Here is an 18,181-nt window from a genome sequence, read left to right on the forward strand (position 1 = left end):
TTATAATATCCTTCTGGGGCTAACAGCTAGTTCTGTTTGCTACGTAGGATTTTATCAATTGCTCTTCATGATCTCATAACCAAGTAAGATTTATTCATTTATTTTTTTCAGCTGATTAATGTATTCGCATGCCTCTTGGCTGCAAAAAAATGAAAAACAAATCACTGAGAAAAATAGTTAGTAATTAATGAAGACTTATTCCCCCCCAGCTTACAAAAATTCAGATCAAAATCTTATTTAAAAAACTTGAAATGTGAACTTAACCTTTAATCTTTAAGAACAGAAAACGAATTCTTTAGGATAAAGAATGCTTTAAAAATGGATTTTTTTTAAAAAACCTCTAGGAATTGTTAACAGGATCATGCAGCCAAATTTAATTGACATGAAGAAAGACTGAAAGAGCCTAATACTGTCACTCAGATTCTCCCAGGTCTCTAGGGACGTAATCATTTCAGAAACACTTTCCTGTGACAATGAAAAAAAAAAGTCTCATTTTTCTGTTCTATTGAAATGGGTCCATCTTTGGTTAGGGGAAAGTAAAGCAGTTATCAGAGCAGGTACCTTTACTGAACTGGAAATATTTCCTTTTTTGACATTTTTCTGAACATCTCCTATGTGCCAGAACCCATGCCCTCATATAACAACATCATATTCTATTGGAGCAAATATTGCAGGATCACAGATCTAAGAGGCCACAAACACTGTCTGGAAAGATGGAGAACTATTAAGTTCTGTGCAGAATCTTGGATTTTACCCTACTTGTAAGCTAGCAACCAAGTATGGTACTATTGCATGGATTCTGATAGAAGACATGAGATTCCCAGGTCAGAGACAAATGACTGTATTACAGCACAGCTAATAGCACAAATGTGATAACAGCACCAGTCTCTGTGGCCCCCCCTCCCCCCACCCCAATACGTGGGGGACACTCAGGTGGGCCTAGATGAATGCCTGTGTATCTTATGAGGAACCCAGAGTTTATGGAATTTACCATTTTTGCAGTAAGAGACAAGCAAGATGTTACTCCAGCCCTCAAGATTTCTCTCTGCAAATATAATGCTGAGAAATAGACAGGATAGTGATCAGGGCTTTGTGTTCTTGACAATGGACACTCAGGGCCCAAGATGGATTTCTTCCAATAGAAACTTCACTGAGAAGAGGATATTTAGTTTGAGATGAACAAGTATTTGGTAAGGACAAGAAGGACTCATTCCTAAGTTAGTGAGAGCATTATTTGCAAAGGCGGCACAAGAGACACAGGTTTCAGGAACAATGGAAGTCTGACATGATTGGAGCGGTGGTGATGAGGCTAAATAAGTAGACTGGCATCCAGTCGTTGAGGGCTTTGCGTACCATTGAGATTATGGAGCATGGCTTTTCATTGTAACCCAACACATTTTGGAGCATTGTTTTTTTAAATAAAAGAGTTTCCAAACGACTCTTTGTCTTTATTAGTGTTTATTTTATTTTATTTATTTTATTTTTTTTAATGTTTTTTATTTATTTTTGAGACACAGAGAGACAGAGCATGAACGGGGGGCAGAGAGAGGGGCAGAGAGAGAGGGAGACACAGAATTGGAGGCAGGCTCCAGGCTCTGAGCCATCAGCCCAGAGCCCGACGCAGGGCTCGAACTCGCAGACCACAAGATCGTGACCTGAGCCGAAGTCGGACGCTTAACCGACTGAGCCACCCAGGCGCCCCTATTAGTGTTTATTTTTGAGAGAGAGAGCATGATAGAGAGCAAGGGAGCTAGTGAGCATGAGCAGGGAGGAGCAGAGAGGAGAGAGAGAGAGAGAGAGAGAAAGGATCCAAAGAAGGCTCTGTGCTGACAGCAGACAGCCTGATGCAGGGCTTGAACTCAAGAATTGTGAGTGATCTGAGCCGAAGTTAGACACTTAACTGACTGAGCCACCCAAGCACCCCTCAGATCATTTTAAAACAGAGGTATGACATGATTGGCTTTTATTTTCTATTATCTGGTGATAATGTAGAGAATGGACTGAAATCAGAGAGAAGTTATGTGAGCCTTTTATTAAAAAGTTCTGGAACAGCTCACTTCTTTTAGTCCTGTAAGCCCCTGCATATTCCCCATCTTTTTCTAAGGCTTCCCTTAGCTTACCCTATGTCCCCTTCTCACCTCCAAGAACCTCACACATCCACTTTCACGCCTGGCAGTTAGCTCCCTTCAACTCACATTGGGTGTGCTCAGAAATTTGCTGGTAGGAATATTTCTATTTAATTTACTGAATTTTACAGTACTTTTAAAGTTGTAAACATGTTATTTTCTGGGAATTCATCCACTATTTTTTTATGTCAATATACTAGTAAGAAGTTTCACTTGGCAGAATATAATTTATAAATCCACAGTATAAACGGTAAATTGAGGGGCACCTGGGTGGCTCAGTCGGTTAAGCGTCTGACTTCGGCTCAAGTCACAATCTCACGGTATGTGAGTTCGAGCCCCGAGTCGGGCTCTGTGCTGACTGCTCAGAGCCTGGGGCCTGTTTCAGATTCTGTGTCTCCCTCTCTCTCTGACCCTCCCCCGTTCGTGCTCTGTCTCTCTCTGTCTCAAAAAAGTAAATAAACATTAAAAAAAATTTAAAAGGTAAATTGAAACAAGAAAACCCCACAAAGTACTCTATTTGAAATAGTATTTGTGTATTCTAAAAAATCATAAGTATGATATTTTAAGAAATTAAAAATTACATTAACTATATTGAATACACACACAAAAAAACCCACAAAGATACAAGGTGTTTTATTTTCATTGTGATTTTAAGACCCTTGCAATTTTATAATGTATTCTGGGGAAGAGGTGATGGTGATTATTTTTTAAATCCCTTCTGGGAAAGTGTATTAGCTTCCTGTCACCACTGTAACAAATTTCTATAAATTTAGGGGATTAATTCAACAAAAATTTCTTCTACTATCGTTGTAGAGGCCAGAAATATGCAATAATTTTTACTGAGCTAGAAAGTCAAGATGTCAGCATTACTAGCATGTTGGTTCCTTCTGGAAACTCTGAGGGGACCTGTGTTGTTACCTTTTTTATGTTCTAGGGGCTCCCGTCTCAGTCTTCAAAACATATCATCCGGACCTCCACTCTCCTTATTGCAAATCTCTACCTCTGACTCTGAGCCTCCTTCTTCCCTCTTATAAGGCCCATGTGATTACATTGGGCCCACCTGGGTAACTCAGCATGCTTCCCTTATCTCAAAATCCTGAGCCTAATTACACCTGCAATGTTGCCTTAAAAAGGAACATTCACAGTGTCTCAAGATTAGAATGTAGACATATTTGGGGAGGTCATTTTTTTTAATGTTTATTTATTTTTGAGAGAGAGAGAGAGAGAGACAGAGCATGAGAGGAGCCAAGAGAGAGGGAGACAGAATCTGAAGCAGGATCCAGGTTCTGAGCTGTCAGCACAGAGCCCGATGCGGGACTCAAACCCACAAACAGTGAGATCATGACCTGAGCCGAGTCAGATGCTCAACCGACTGAGCCACCCAGGTGCCCCCTGGGGAGGTCATTTTTTTAAAAATATAATTTATTGTCAGATTGGCTTCATACAACACCCAGTGCTAATCCCAGCAAATGCAGGGAGGTCATTAATCAACCTACCACAATACCACTTTCCACTGAAAGCACAGTTCTTTTCTCCTTTGGATTTACTTGATTAGGGATCACAGCTGAGGGGGTCACAGTATGTTTTGGAATAAGTTTAGAAAAATATGTTCTTGGAGCTGGAAGCTTCTGAGTGAATCCTCCTTCTTCACAGAATGGCTCATCTTTGAATACATCAGGTGGGTTTGTTAGATTTATCTCTCACTAAATGCAGCAGACCTAATCTGTGCCCGACCCACACCCCCTCATCCTTCCCCCTTCCATGCATCACACCTCCAAACTGCAAAGTGCTGGTTGGTATCTGCATCTCTTTGCCTGAAAGTCACCCTATTCTTGGAGCCTGTTCTGTCTGCTCAGGGTATGCTGCAGAAATTAACTCCCCCAACCCCCCCCCAGCGGCCATGACTATTGAATGGAGGTGGTTTATAAATATCCCAGGTCCCTCATTTGTTTATCGTAATTTATTTTGTTGACATATAATTCACATAACATAAAACTAGAGTATAAAATTCAGTGATTTTTTACATATTCACAATGTTGTACAATAATCACCACTAATTCCAGAAAGTTTCTACACTTAACAAAAGAAACCCATGATGGTTAACAGTTTCTCCTGAACCTCTGCTCTCCTCTCCCCTGGAACCACTAACCTACTTGCTGTCTCTATAAATTGGTATATTGTAGACATTTCCTTACATACACAATCATACAATATGTGGTCACTCATTTTTGGATGGCTGACTTCAAGGCACATGTTCAGCGCTGGTTCTCAGATATCCCCAGCAGGATTAAACCCTTGGCCACAGTGGTAATGGGTAATTAATTGGCTGCCTTTCCTTTCCTGTCTTACTTTCCTGCTTTCCCAATCCTTGCCTTTGTTAGGGTCTACTTCTGGGGGAATCCAAACTAAGATACCAAGTGTATTAACTAATCCGTTCATAAGATATACACTAAATATTTACTGTGTGCTTGGCACATTGCTCAACACTGAAGATACAGCACAAACAAGTCTGACATCGTCCCTGCTCTCATGGTGGGTGTTTAAGCAGGGAATAAAGGCATTAAGCAAAAGTCAGATGAATGTTATGAGGGAGTGGGTGAGAGAAGGCCTAATAAGGATGGGATCTGAGGAAGGAGAAGGAGTTAGCCAGGTGCAGAGGGTGGGGAAATGTTCCAGGCACATAGATCCACTGTAAGAGAAGCGTGAAGATGGTGCTTTGGGTACTGACAGAAATCCACATGGCTCTTGCAGAAAGACTTGGAGCATAGTTGTGCTAGGCACTCACATGTCCCTTTAAGGAGGAACTTGGTGTCCCGCTGTGGAGTGGGTGGTCAGCAGTCTACAGCTATGAGCTCCTTCAGGTGTGCCTCAGCTCCTGAGAGCCACCTTGCCCAAGGTCATGCCCTTCCTGGAGCTGCCTGCCTCTGGTGACTGGGTAAGACCGGGATATAGCAGCACAGCCATCTGGCTTGGCTGGCAACATTCCTCTGGTCAGTATTTGCCCCACAGCTCCTGGCTACATGTGTTGTGTCTGCGTTGCAGTTCAATTACTTCCTCAGTTCAACTCTGCTTCTGCCTGCTTTCTTTCACAGGTGTTGATCCTTAATAAACATCTTACTCAAATACTGTATGCATTAGAATTTGTTCTGTTACTACTCCAGTAACAGGGAAACAGGAAGGCCTCGTGACTCAAGTAATAGTGCAAGGCTTCTCCTCGGACACCAAGGAAATGAGGATCTTTGAGACCTGATAGGGCCAGACTTCACATACGCTGAGCAGGAACAACTTTGAAGACCTCACAGAAGGATCTGCAGGTAAGTTTGCCTTTGAGAGATGCTGGAAGTCTTACAGCAACTCGGGGGGAGTGAAGATTGGTGATGATCATCAACATTTGGGGGGTGCATTTAAAATGCATTTTATTCTTTGTATGTATTTTTCTAAATTTGTCTCAAATGTTATTTGTTATACTGCGTATATAACTTGTTATAGTACGTATATAACTATGTAAACATTGTATATATCTATGTAAACTAACCCTACTAGTAATATGTCTGCTTGGATTTACATGGTCTTTTATCCCTGGATCCCCCAGGAATGTGAGCAAAAGAGAACATCATAGAAATATTTTTTTCCATAAAGTATAACATTAGATTACATACTGCTGGCATTTAAAATTTTATGTCCTGAGTAGTAGACTTTTAAAATGATAATTAGATGCTACTGGAGTGGGCACTTTGAGAAGCACTAAAATATTAAAAACTTAAATGTTTAACTTACATTCACTGGAACAGGGATCTACACTCCTCTGCCCTTACTTTAGGGTATGCCACTATAGTCTACTCTGTCCCCAACGTATAGAAACAGGAGCTCCTTCCCACCCTAAGGGTCCTGGCCTGCTACAGAGATCTGCCTTCATTGCAGGTATCTTGGAACATATGGGCAGTGGGGTGACCCTGGTCCCTAAATGACTGGAGGCTTGATGGCGAGCATTGCCACGAAGGCAGGGGCAGGTGCTGAGAGGCTGACTCTGTTTTCTACCTGGCACATCTCCCAGGTGCTCTCATGGTACCTCTCACGGCCATCCCTTCCTGAGTCCCCTGGCCCCAGTGCCTCTTGACTTGGGGACCCAGGGATCCATGACCTAAAGCCTCCTTTCTTGTCCCTTTCTATAGTTACCTCCTCAGGTTCTGAAGGCTCCCCTGAGACCAGTATCCTTGTCTTCTCTTTGAGGGTGGGAGATGGGGTACTATCTTTAGGGCTTTACAGTGATTTCAGAGGAAATAAAAATACATGATAAATTCCCTGCTATATAGCAAGGTATGTTTGGAATGTGTGAAAATAAAAGCAACTTCATTTACATAAAGTTCTAGAACAAACAAAACTAAGGTGACAAAAATCAGAATAGTTGCCTCTGGAAGGGAAATTGACTGGAAAGGGACTTGAGGGTGCTTTCTAGCGTGAAGGAAATATTCTAAATCTTGCTGGGTGGGGGTATATGTTTGTCAAAACGCATTGTACTGCGTATTTAAAATCTATACACTTAGTTTTATGGAAATTTAAAACGTATACAGGATGGCAGCTCAAAAATGAAAGAGAAATGACTGTATAAAACTAATTTAGGTAAGATTCAGATTTCAAACTTTTTGGCTTTAATTTTCTGACTTAAATGGGGACAGTTATAGGAAAGGACTCATCAGTAGCATGCAGCTCTGTTAAGAGATATAAAAGCCTTTTTTAAAAAGTTCATTTATTCTGAGCTAGCATGCAGGCAAGTTGGGGAGGGACAGAGAGAGAGGAAGAGAGACAATTCCAAGCAGGCTCTGCACTGACAGCAGAGAGCCTGATGTGGGGCTCAAACTCACAAACCTGTGAGATCATGACCTGAGCCGAAACAGAGTCAGATGCTTAACTGGCTGAGCCACAGAGGTGCCCCAAAACATTTTTATTTTATAATATGTTTATAATTAATTATTTCTTATTAGAAATCCAGAACATTTTTAATTTTATTTTAAATTTTAATTAACTTATTCTTTTTAGGAGTATATATTTTTTACAAGTGCCGTCCCCCACTTCCAAAGATTTCTTAACATCTCCACTGTGCTCTTTTTTAAATTTTTAAATTTTGTTTAATCCAAGTTAGTTAACATATAGCATAGTAATGCTTTCAGGAGTAGAATTTAGTGATTCATTACTTGCGTATAACACCCAGTGCTCATCCCAACAAGTGCCCTTCTTAATACCCATCGCCCATTTAGCCCATCCCCCCACCCGACACCCCTCCAGCAACCCTCAGTTTGTTCTCTGTATTTAAGAGTCTCTTAAGGTTTGCCTCCCTTTCTGTTTTTATCTTAATTTTCCTTCCCTTCCTCTGTGTTCATCTGTTTTGTTTCTTAAATTCCACATATGAGTGAAATCAAATATTTATCTTTCTCTGACTTATTTCGCCTAGCATAATACACTCTAGTTTCATCCACATTGTTGCAAATGGTAATAGAAATCCAGAATCTTGCATGAAACAAAGTTGTTTGAACAGAGAGAAAAATTGTTTCTACATTTCATAAACTCAAGTTAGATAAGATTTGGTACACATTTCTCTAGCTTTTGTCTTCAGCTAACACCCAATATTTCCACCTATAGGGTGGCCACAAAGTGTGGAAATATAGGTGACTCTTTCCCCCATTGGACCATTTTAAGTGAACACTTATCAGTGTATGCTCTTGACAGTCAAGGGCAGGTCACTCAGAGACCAACCACCACATGACCACAGAGTGGTGAGAGACCAGTGGGATGATAATTTCTAAAACTGGATGAGGTGACATAGCTCTGTGGAGTATGCCAAATGCTGGCCAGATCAGAACACCCTTAAGTATGGATGCCAGAAAAACTCAGGACACAGGATGAAAAATTCAATTTGGATATCAGACAAGCAGCAAATAATCTTTTAGTATAACTATGCATGGGGATACTTCTATATCCCTTTCATAAGTGGGATGTACACACACACACACACACACACACACACACACACACACACATACATATATATACATGGGACATACCTGCAAGGGGCATAATTATACTACAAACTTTTTTTTAAATCTGAAATCAAATTTAACTGGTGTCCTCCTATATTTTCATTTGCTAAATCTGGCAACCCTATGCTTGGGGTATGCTGAAAGGGCAGGTTTTTGTTTTGTGTGTGTGTGTGTGTGTGTGTGTGTGTGTGTGTTTTCTTTTTTTTTTTTTGGTTGGTTGGTTTGTTTTCACTGAAAATCAGAGACACAAAAAAATTTGAGCATGTGTTCCTCAAACTTGAACTTGCATCCAAATCACCTGCAGAGCTTGTTAAAATAGACTATTGAGCCCAACTTTCTGATTGTCTAGGTCTGGGGTGAGTTCCTGTAAATTTTCATTTTTAACATTCCCAGGCATTGCTGATCCCAGGAATCACATCTGAGAACAGATTGGAAGCAATACATTACAGATATATGTGCAGTGATTGCTAGAAATACTGTGTGAATGTGTCCTATTCATTGTCATTCTGTTCAGCACACTAAACTATGCATCACTAATGAGGGGCGACACATCAAACATATCATGTATTGTCATGTAGTATCAATAAACTATTTATTATATATAGTTGTCTGTGTTGCCAGGCTTTATAGCCACTCTATAGGTAAGTGCCTTTGGTGTGAGTGGATTGCCTTTTAACATGTGTGACATTAAAATTCCACATTAAAATTAGAACAGAATTAACGTTTCGATAAGCTTGTAAAATGGGAACATCAGAGAACCTTTGCTAAATTATATACCAAATAATTATTCAACAAGATGAGATCCTCAGGAGTTGTATTTGTATTTGATTAAACAGCACCACAATTTCCATAGCAAATTGTGTATTTGCATGCCTTCATAGAACCTCTGGAGTTTTGGAGTACCCACAATGGAATTTCTACACCATGACTTTTGCCAGGAACCTGGTTTTCTTGGAGGAAGATAAAAGACAGACTTGCTTGTACTTTTTGTAGAACTGGAACATAGTGAAATGTTCAAAAAGTAACTTTGAAGCTTACATTTTATATTTCTACTCTTGAAAGATTATTGGGTTTTTGTTTTTTAGCTTTCTTTTGTTAGTCTATTAAAATTGATTTGAATATCCTCTTTTGAAAGAGAGAAATACATAGGGAAAAAATGAAAGAAGGGTACTAGAATATTTTGCTGGGTGTCTGAGTTCTTTGGCCACTATTAGGAAATTGTTGATTTACCATAAATACACATAAAATGTAAGAAATACCCTAACAGATGTATATTGAAGTATATATGGGTGAAATGATATGATGTCTAGAATTTGCTTTAAAATACTGCAACAAGGGGCACCTGGGTGGCTCATTCGGTTAAGCGTCTGGCTTCATCTCAAGTCATAATCTCACATCTAGTGAGTTCAGGCCCCACATTGGGCTTGTGCTGACAATGCAGAGCCTGCTTGAGATTCTTGCTCTCTCCTGTCTCTCTGCCCCTCCCACACTTGTGTGCTCTCTCAAAAAAATAAATAAACTTAAAAAAAATACTGCAGGGGCACCTGGGTGGCTCAGTCGGTTAAGCGTCCGACTTCAGCTCAGGTCACGGTCTCACGTTCCATGAGTTCGAGCCCTGCATCGGGCTCTGGGCTGATGGCTCAGAGCCTGGAGCCTGCTTCCGATTCTGTGTCTCCCTCTCCCTCTGCCCTTCCCCCATTCATGCTCTGTCTCTCTCTGTCTCAAAAATAAATAAACGTTAAAAAAAATTAAAAAAAAATACTGCAACAAAATAAAGTTGGAGGAAAGATGAAATAAATTTGGCAAAATAAAATGTTCGTAATTGTTGAAACTGGGTGTTGGGAGCCTGGGGGTTTTGATACTATACTACCTTTATAGTACAGTTTTAAATTTCCTATATTACGTTAAAAAAATCTAAGGACTTGGCTTATATTCTCAGCTTTGCCACTAATTATATAAGAAAATTGTAATCAAATTACTTAAATATTCTGTGCTTCCATTTTTACAAATGATTGGATAGCAATTAATCAGCATGTAATAATTAAGCTAGTCTTATTGTATAGGTAGCATTCAGATGTTACTATCCAAATTCCCAGGGATGTTGTCAGATTACTGGAAAGTATAACGTACTTTTAAAAACTAAAACCAGTTTTCAGGTACTATTGTCACAAAATCTATTGTTGAAATTCTTTGAGTACAAATGCTTGGAGCACAGATCTGTGGTAAATGAAGGTTCCTGAAGACTTTTGTGTGTGTTTTTGTCTGTGTTTAAGAATAGTTATTTAGGTTAGGTATCTGCTGAAATAGCAGAGTGGCTCAGACTCAAGAATACATAAAGGTAGGACAGGCAAAAAATTAAAAAGTAATATATTGCACATCTTGACTCTTTTGTGTTTTCAAGGAAAAAGCTAAGCAATCTTTAAGATTTCTAAATACCATCTGTATCTACTAACAAAGTAAAATAATTGAATTTGGACACTTGCAGTTGATTCCCCCCAAAAGGCAGGTAAATATAGAAGGAAAACTTAAAGGTCATGAATATGCAAGTTTATGTGTCTGCTGTGTGTGCACGAGCATAAAGAATTTAGAAATTTTAGAATGCAATCCAGGCATGACCATGTTCCTCATACAGAAGAGGGGAGATGGTTTCCCCCTTATTTGTGAACTTAAAGCCATGGGCATGGTTCAGGTCCAGAAATGGGCCATGGCCCGAAGGTCCGGGGCCTGGAGTGTGTGACCGCATGTCCAGCTGTCAGTGGAGTGGTACACTGAGTACCCCTGACTGGCACTGAAGACGCAGGAGCAAGTGCAAGCTAGGATGGGAATATGCCTGCACCCAGGGGAGTAGGGTGTACATGGGTGCTATATGAATAGTGTAGGGTGTACTTGCCCTTCTGAATTATTAGAAATTCTTTCCTGAGGTTATTAAGCTATTATTCCCTGCCAGAAGTTGTGTTCTGTGCAAAGAGGGTTAAAATTATTTCATAGAGTGGTGTGTTTAACAGCGTTTTCTCTGTTATGGACTGAATGTTTGTGTCCTCTCCCCTCCCATATGTTGAAGCTATAACCCACTGTACAGATGTATTTGGATATGGGGCCTCTGAGGAAGCAATTAAGGTTAAATGAGGTTATAAGGGTGGAGCTCCATCCAGTAGGATTAGTGCCCTTATGAGAAGAGACACTAGGGTGCTTGTATGCTTCCTCTCTCTCTCTCTCTCTCATCATCCCCCCGTCTCCCTCCCCATCTTCCCTCCCTCCTCCCCCTCTTTCTGCCTCCCCACCTTCTGCCTCCCCCATGTGCTCAGTGAAAGGCAAGCCAGGAAGAGAGGTCTTACTAAGAACTGAATTATCTAGAAGCTCGATCTTGGACTTCCAGCTTCCAGAACAGTGAGGAAATAAATGTCTGTTGTTTAAGCCACTCAGTCTGTGGCAGTTTGTTATGGCAGTTTGAGTAGACTAATATAACCTCTGATAGCTACATGAGCACACTTCTTCCGGGTTGCACCAGAGAGGTCAACTTGGGTAGGAAGAGGTATGGAAAAGAATCTGGAGTTTGACACCTACAGCTAGCTGACCCTTGAACAATGTGGCATTGTTAGGGGACTGACCCTATTTGAAGTAAAAAATCCTCACATGGGGTGCCTGGGTGGCTCAGTCAGCTAAGCATCTGACTTTAGCTCAGGTCATGATCTCATGGTTTGTGAGTTCAAGCCCCACGTCTGGCTCTGGGCTGAGAGCTTGGAGCCTAGAGCCTGTTTCAGATTCTGTGCCTCCCTCTCTCTCTGCCCCTCCTCTGCTCGTGTGCTCTCTCTCAAAAATAAATAAACATTAAAAAAATCCTCACATAACTTTGACTCCCCTGAAACTTAACTACTAATAACCTACCATTGACTGAAAGCCTTACCAATAACAGTCAACACATATTTTGTATGTTATATGTATTATACCCTATATTCTTACAATAAAGTGAGTTAGGGAAAAGAAAATGTTAGGAAAATTATAAGAGCAAATGCATTTACAATACTGTACTGTAAAAAATATGAGTGGACCCACACAGTTCAAATCCATATTGCTCAAGGATCAACTGTATTTGGAAAGGCAGGCCAGAGAAGGGTGCTTCAGCTGGGGATAGTGACGGAGGCTGTGGGATTTCCTGAGGAGTGAGAGGCAGCAGAGGGTAATGTCTATCCAGAAGAGACAGAGACATCACCAGGAGAGAAGGCGTTGATGCCAACTTTACCTTCTTTACCATTTTGCTTGTGGATTACCTTGGCAGGAGACACTATAAATCACAGAATAGTTGCTCAATAAATCTTTAGATAAATGCACGAACTCCTTTGGGACATGCATTTTTCTTTGGCAGATGGCTTCATCACCACATACACAGAATGGTAAATGTATCCAATAACTATTTTAATCTTGTTGGTTTAGGCTGTTAGGAATAAATCTTTACTATCCTGGAGCATTGAATTGGGATATTTCCCTCCATTAAAGCCTATATTTAAATGATTTCCTTGTTCCTGTAGGTGAGATATTTTTTGAAAAAAATTTTTTCTGAGTTGACTTACTTTGTCAACAGTGTGCTATAGAAAAACAAACAAACAAACTGAATTTCTTGTAGTGAAACAAGGTGCCCAGTAGCTTGAGTGTGAGAAAAGTAGATCAAGGTAGAACCCTAATGATCATTTACCCATAATCAACGAAAATATCTATATGCTTTGATCAGATCAGTTTTTCCCCCAGTAAAAATATTTGCTTGTATCCCTTACCCTATGTTCCTACATATTTGTAAAATTTAGAAAAATTTGATTGGTATGGATGATGTGGGGCTCAAACTCTTCGCTAATAGTTTTCATATGTTACTTTCTTTAATCCTCACAATATACTTGTAGTACAGGTCTTGTTATCCCTGTCTTAGAGATAAAACCTAAAGGATGACTCCTCTGGAGTATCACTTACAGACCCAGGTCTGCAAATCAGAACCTGTTCTCTTTTCTAGAAGTAAAGGCAAACATACTCCTTGTCTCATTCTGTCCTCTGTTTTTACAAGAGCAATTACATTTGAAAATTTAAAAACTCCTTATTCCACAGCGTGCTTATGCCATTTTTGTTAATATTTTAGAAACAAAATACTACTTTGAATTGAAATCCAGTGATTAAAATCTACAAGTCACAGTATCCAGCAAATAATCACTGGGCTAACTATAAAATTAGAGTATAGAAAATTAAGTATGTCTTACTCAACATGTCTCCAGAGGCAAGGGAAACAAAAGAAAAAATGAACTACTGGGACCTCATCAAAATAAAAAGCTTCTGCACAGCAAAGGAAACAATCAGCAAAACTAAAAGGCAACCGACAGAATGGGAGAGATATTTGCAAACAACATACCAGATAAAGGTCTAGTATCCAAAATCTATAAAGAACTTCTCAAACTCAACACCCAAAAAACAAATAATCCAGTGAAGAAATGGGCAAAAGACATGAATAGGCACTTCTCCAAAGAAGACATCCAGATGGCCACCTGACACATGAAAAAATGCTCAACATCACTCATCGTCAGGGAAATACAAATCAAAGCCACAATGACATACCACCTCACACCTGTCAGAATGGCTAACATTAACAACTCAGGCAACAACAGATGTTGGTGAGGATGAGGAGAAAGAGGATCTCTTTTGCATTGTTGGTGGCAATGCAAGCTAGTGCAGCCACTCTGGAAAACAATATGGAGGTTCCTCAAAAAACTAAAAGTAGAACTACCCTAAGACCCAGCAATTGCACTACTAGGCATTTATCCAAGGGATACAGGTGTGCTGTTTCGAAGGGACACATGCACCCCCATGTTTATAGCAGCACTATCAACAATAGCCAAAGGATGGAAAGAGCCCAAATGTCCATCGATAGATGAATGGATAAAGAAGATGTGGTATATACATACAATGGAGTATTACTCGGCAATCAAAAAGAATGAAATCTTGCCATTTGCAACTACATGGAGGGAACTGGAGGGTATTATGCTAAATGAAATTAGTCAGAGAAAGACAAAAATCATATGACTTCACTCATGTGAGGACTTTAAGAGACAAAACTGATGAACATAAGGGAAGGGAAACAAAAATAATATAAAAACACGGAGGGGGGACAAAGCATAAGAAACTCATAAATATGGAGAACAAACAGAGGGTTACTGGAGGAGTTGTGGGGGGGGATGGGCTAAATGGGTAAGGGGCATTAAGGAATCTACTCCTGAAGTCATTGTTGCACTATATGCTAACTAATTTGGATGTAAATTTTAAAAAATAAAAAATAAAACAAGTTAATAAGATAAAATTTTAAAAATTAAAAAAAATAAAATTCAGTATGGAAAACTGAACCATATTCTTTTTTTTAATGTTTATTTATTTTTGAAAGAGAGAGAGAGAGAGAGAGACAGAACGTAAGCAGGGGAGGGGCAGAGAGAGAGGGAGATACAGAATTTGAAGCAGGCTCCAGGCTCTGAGCTGTCAACACAAAACCTGACGTGGGGCTCGAACTCACCAGCTGTGAGATCTGACCTGAGCCAAAGAGCCAGGCACCCCAAATGAGCCATATTCTTATGTGCAACCCAATAGGAGTTTTAATAAAAGTTTTAATAAAATGCAGCACCAGAAATTGGTGCTGGTTAAGCAGGAAAAAAGTTTATTCTATAGATATTTATGAGAGAACCAACTCAAAGCTGAGTCTGGAAATGATATGACAGGCTTTAGAACTGGCTTGATGAGTTTAACCACAGCCCCCCAATGCTTCCCCATAAGCACTAGGGACACTGCTGCTGCCCCACCCCACCACTGCCATTTCTGCAACATGAACTTGCCTGCCATTTTTGCCATCACATGGATTCTGTGTGGTGCCTCTTTTCTCAGGTTGCCTTCCTCTTTTCTTCTTCCTCCTCCTCCTTGAAATTTCCTATATTGCTTTTTAAAAATTATGGTAGGGATGCCTTGGTGGCTCAGTCGGTTGAGCATCTGACTTTGGCTCAGGTCATGATCTCATGGTTTGTGAGTTCAAGCCCCGTATCGAGCTCACTGCTCTCAGTGCAGAACATGCTTCAGATCCTCTGTCCTCCTCTCTCTCTTCCCCTCCCCCACTCAAAAATTTCCCTTTCTCTCAAAAATAAATAAAGCATTAAAAAAATTGGGGTATGAACATTTGATATGAGATCTGTTTTCTTAACAAATTTTCAAGTGTACAATCCGGTATTGTTAACGGTTGGCACCATATTGTACAAAAATCTCTAGAACTTATTCATCCTGCATTACTGAAACTTCATATCCGTTGAATAGCAACTCTCACTTCTGAACCTATTCTTACTCAGGGAGCCTAAATCACATGTCTGTGTTCTGCAGAAGATATTGGCAAACCACATTTTCTGGATTCTATCTTGGGAAGACAGGATTCTTAAGGCTTCATATTCCCTAGACATGGCAAGAACACACAGAGATTATAATAAATGTCTGGTACAGATTTTAATGTTTTCAAATAATGGTATATTTAAAAGAACATGCCCTAGTAATTTCAAAGACTTTGTTGAACACCACAAAAGCAATACATGATCTTCAGCAACGGTTTTAAAACTCCTTTTCTGTCCTACCCATTGTCCTACTGACTGCAGCTGCCTCCTGCCCTCAAAGTCCCTGGGAGAGTTCCCATTCCTTGTCTAAGGATCCTCTTGCCCTCCTTTTGCTTTCCATCCTAATTCTCCTTTGCAAAATCTCAAGAACTGGTCTAGTAAGGGTCTAGAACTGTCCTTGGAGAGGGGCAGAGGAAAGAGATTAAGAGAGGCAAAACTAGAATTATCAGAATTATCTTTGGCCCTTAAGGGAAGAAGAGGAAGGGGAGAACACAGTTTTGCACTAAACATTTGTATAGTCACTTTTACTAGTGATATTTAAGAACGACTTAAAATAATTAACTGGTCTTAACAAAATATGCAGATCGCTGTAAGTTCTGTGGTTGAAATGTTGATTCTTATTCAAAGAGTCTTCTAAATGAAAGCAGTTTAGCTAAAGATAATAAATAAAAAGGAATAGACTCTCAAGTATTTTAAAGGGACGATAAAGACTAGTGTTCATATTTATGGGTCTAAAAAGAATATTATTTTGATTTCAAGTTCCCAGTACAAAATTAATTTGGTGGTGAGTGGGGTGGTAAATTCTATCAGTTATTATTATCATCACAAATGATTAGTCTATACTTGGACACTCCTGGTTAGCTCAGTGCTACCTCTTTAGGATGTCCTTATACACCTCACATGATAGTTTGTGACAGGTGCAGTGACACTTATTCCAAATATTCATTCTTTTATGAAATTCTGTTGACCCTGGCACAAAGCCATTGAATTGTCTGTTCATGTTTGCTGCTCTACCAAATGAATACCTTATACAATATTTCAGACCAATATTGCTTGAGATAGACAGCTGGATCTAAACACATCCAGCAACACAATTTCTGCTTAGTGGATATCAGTCTCCCTTAGAATATTGAATATAGCTTTAAATTACTGAAGAATTCTACCTAGGATAGCAGGGGTCTGTGCTTCTGCCAAAAATATAGCTGTACTAGAAATTCAATAACTGAACCTAACACCGGTCATCGGTTGTTGCAAATTATTTCTTTCAGAGCATGTACATTGGACTGCTGGCTCACTTTCATGCAGGGGCTGGGTGTTCCTGTTACCTTTTAATTCTTCCCAACTGGGAAATAATTTACTTTTTTTTTTTAAAGTTTATTATTTAGAGAGAGAGCATGCATGCACACACACAAGTGGGGGAAGGGCAGAGAGAGAGAGAATCCCAAGCAGGCTCTGCACAGTCAGGTCAGAGCCCGACGTGTGGCTTGAACTCATGAACTGTGAGATCATGACCTGAGCCAAAACCAATAGCTGGAGGTTTAACCCACTGACCACCCATGTGCCCCAGGGGAAACATTTACTTTTGAGTCTGAAACTTAGAACGCACTGTTTCAGTGTTATGTGGGGAGCTATTCTCTTAGTTCAATTCATAAATAACCTACAAGGTGAATAGTACTCCAGAGTCTATACACTACAAAGACTTGAGTTATCATTTGATGTGCTTCCCTCACCTACCGTGGGCAGGTGGAACAAGGATGGATGCCCTAGGCAGAACCTTCCTTAGCATCCACTGAGGATAGAGGAAGCAGTCCTAAAAGGCAGAACTGCAGAAACACAGCGGGGAGACTGGCATCACATTGGAAATAAGGAGTTAGAGTCTGCTCTAGAAAATCTTCAAGTTGCCTTTATTTTCATGTGAATTAATCAGATGTCTTAGCAGTTCTCAGTGCAATTTGTTTTGTGAAATATATTAGGTATTCAGTGTGGCTGTTTTCAGGTTTATTATGCAATATTCTGATTCATGAAAATATTCCATTAAATGCAATCGCTCATGTAATTACTTTGCTTAATCTAAAGCATACTTTAATTAACATTGCACAGAATTCTGATTTAATCAATTAGATTTTATCTAGTATAACTTAGCTGTAAATACTTTTTATGATGCAGCAGCTCAAAAGAATTATTAAGAGTAAAGGTAATATATGATGCTACCTAAAACTAACAAATTTCCTGTGTTAAGAAAACTAAATCATAATTTGAGCTATAATTTTATTATTTGGAAAGTTAACTATAAAGAATAGATTATTATGTCTCCATTAATAGTATGTTAAAAACAATCTCATCAGGAGTGTTAGAATTTAAAAAATAGGCTTTATTGTTTTATGTATTCCCCAACAGTTAGGCTTGAGAACAAAAGATTAATCTCAAGCAAGACTGACCACTTTTTGGCTTTGTAAATAGGCTCATTAACATCAATATCTCATGATACTTGTCCACTCCTCATGGGTTTTGTTTCGTCCCAAAAAGATATGTTGAAATTCTAACTGCCTGTACCTCTGAATGGGACCTTATTGGGGGCACCTGGGTGGCTCAGCCGGTTAAGTGTCGACTTTGGCTCAGGTCATGATCT

General features: G+C 39.7%; 1 protein-coding gene across 1 annotated transcript in view; it reads right to left on the minus strand.

Annotated features, from left to right (window-relative positions):
- CPA6 (carboxypeptidase A6) overlaps positions 1–18,181 on the minus strand; it is a 559,011-nt gene that overhangs the window by 529 nt on the left and 540,301 nt on the right. The window lies entirely within an intron of this gene.

This window comes from Panthera onca, chromosome F2 (genome assembly GCF_046562875.1).
Source record: "Panthera onca isolate mPanOnc1 chromosome F2, mPanOnc1 haplotype 2, whole genome shotgun sequence".
Lineage (NCBI taxonomy): Eukaryota > Metazoa > Chordata > Mammalia > Carnivora > Felidae > Panthera > Panthera onca.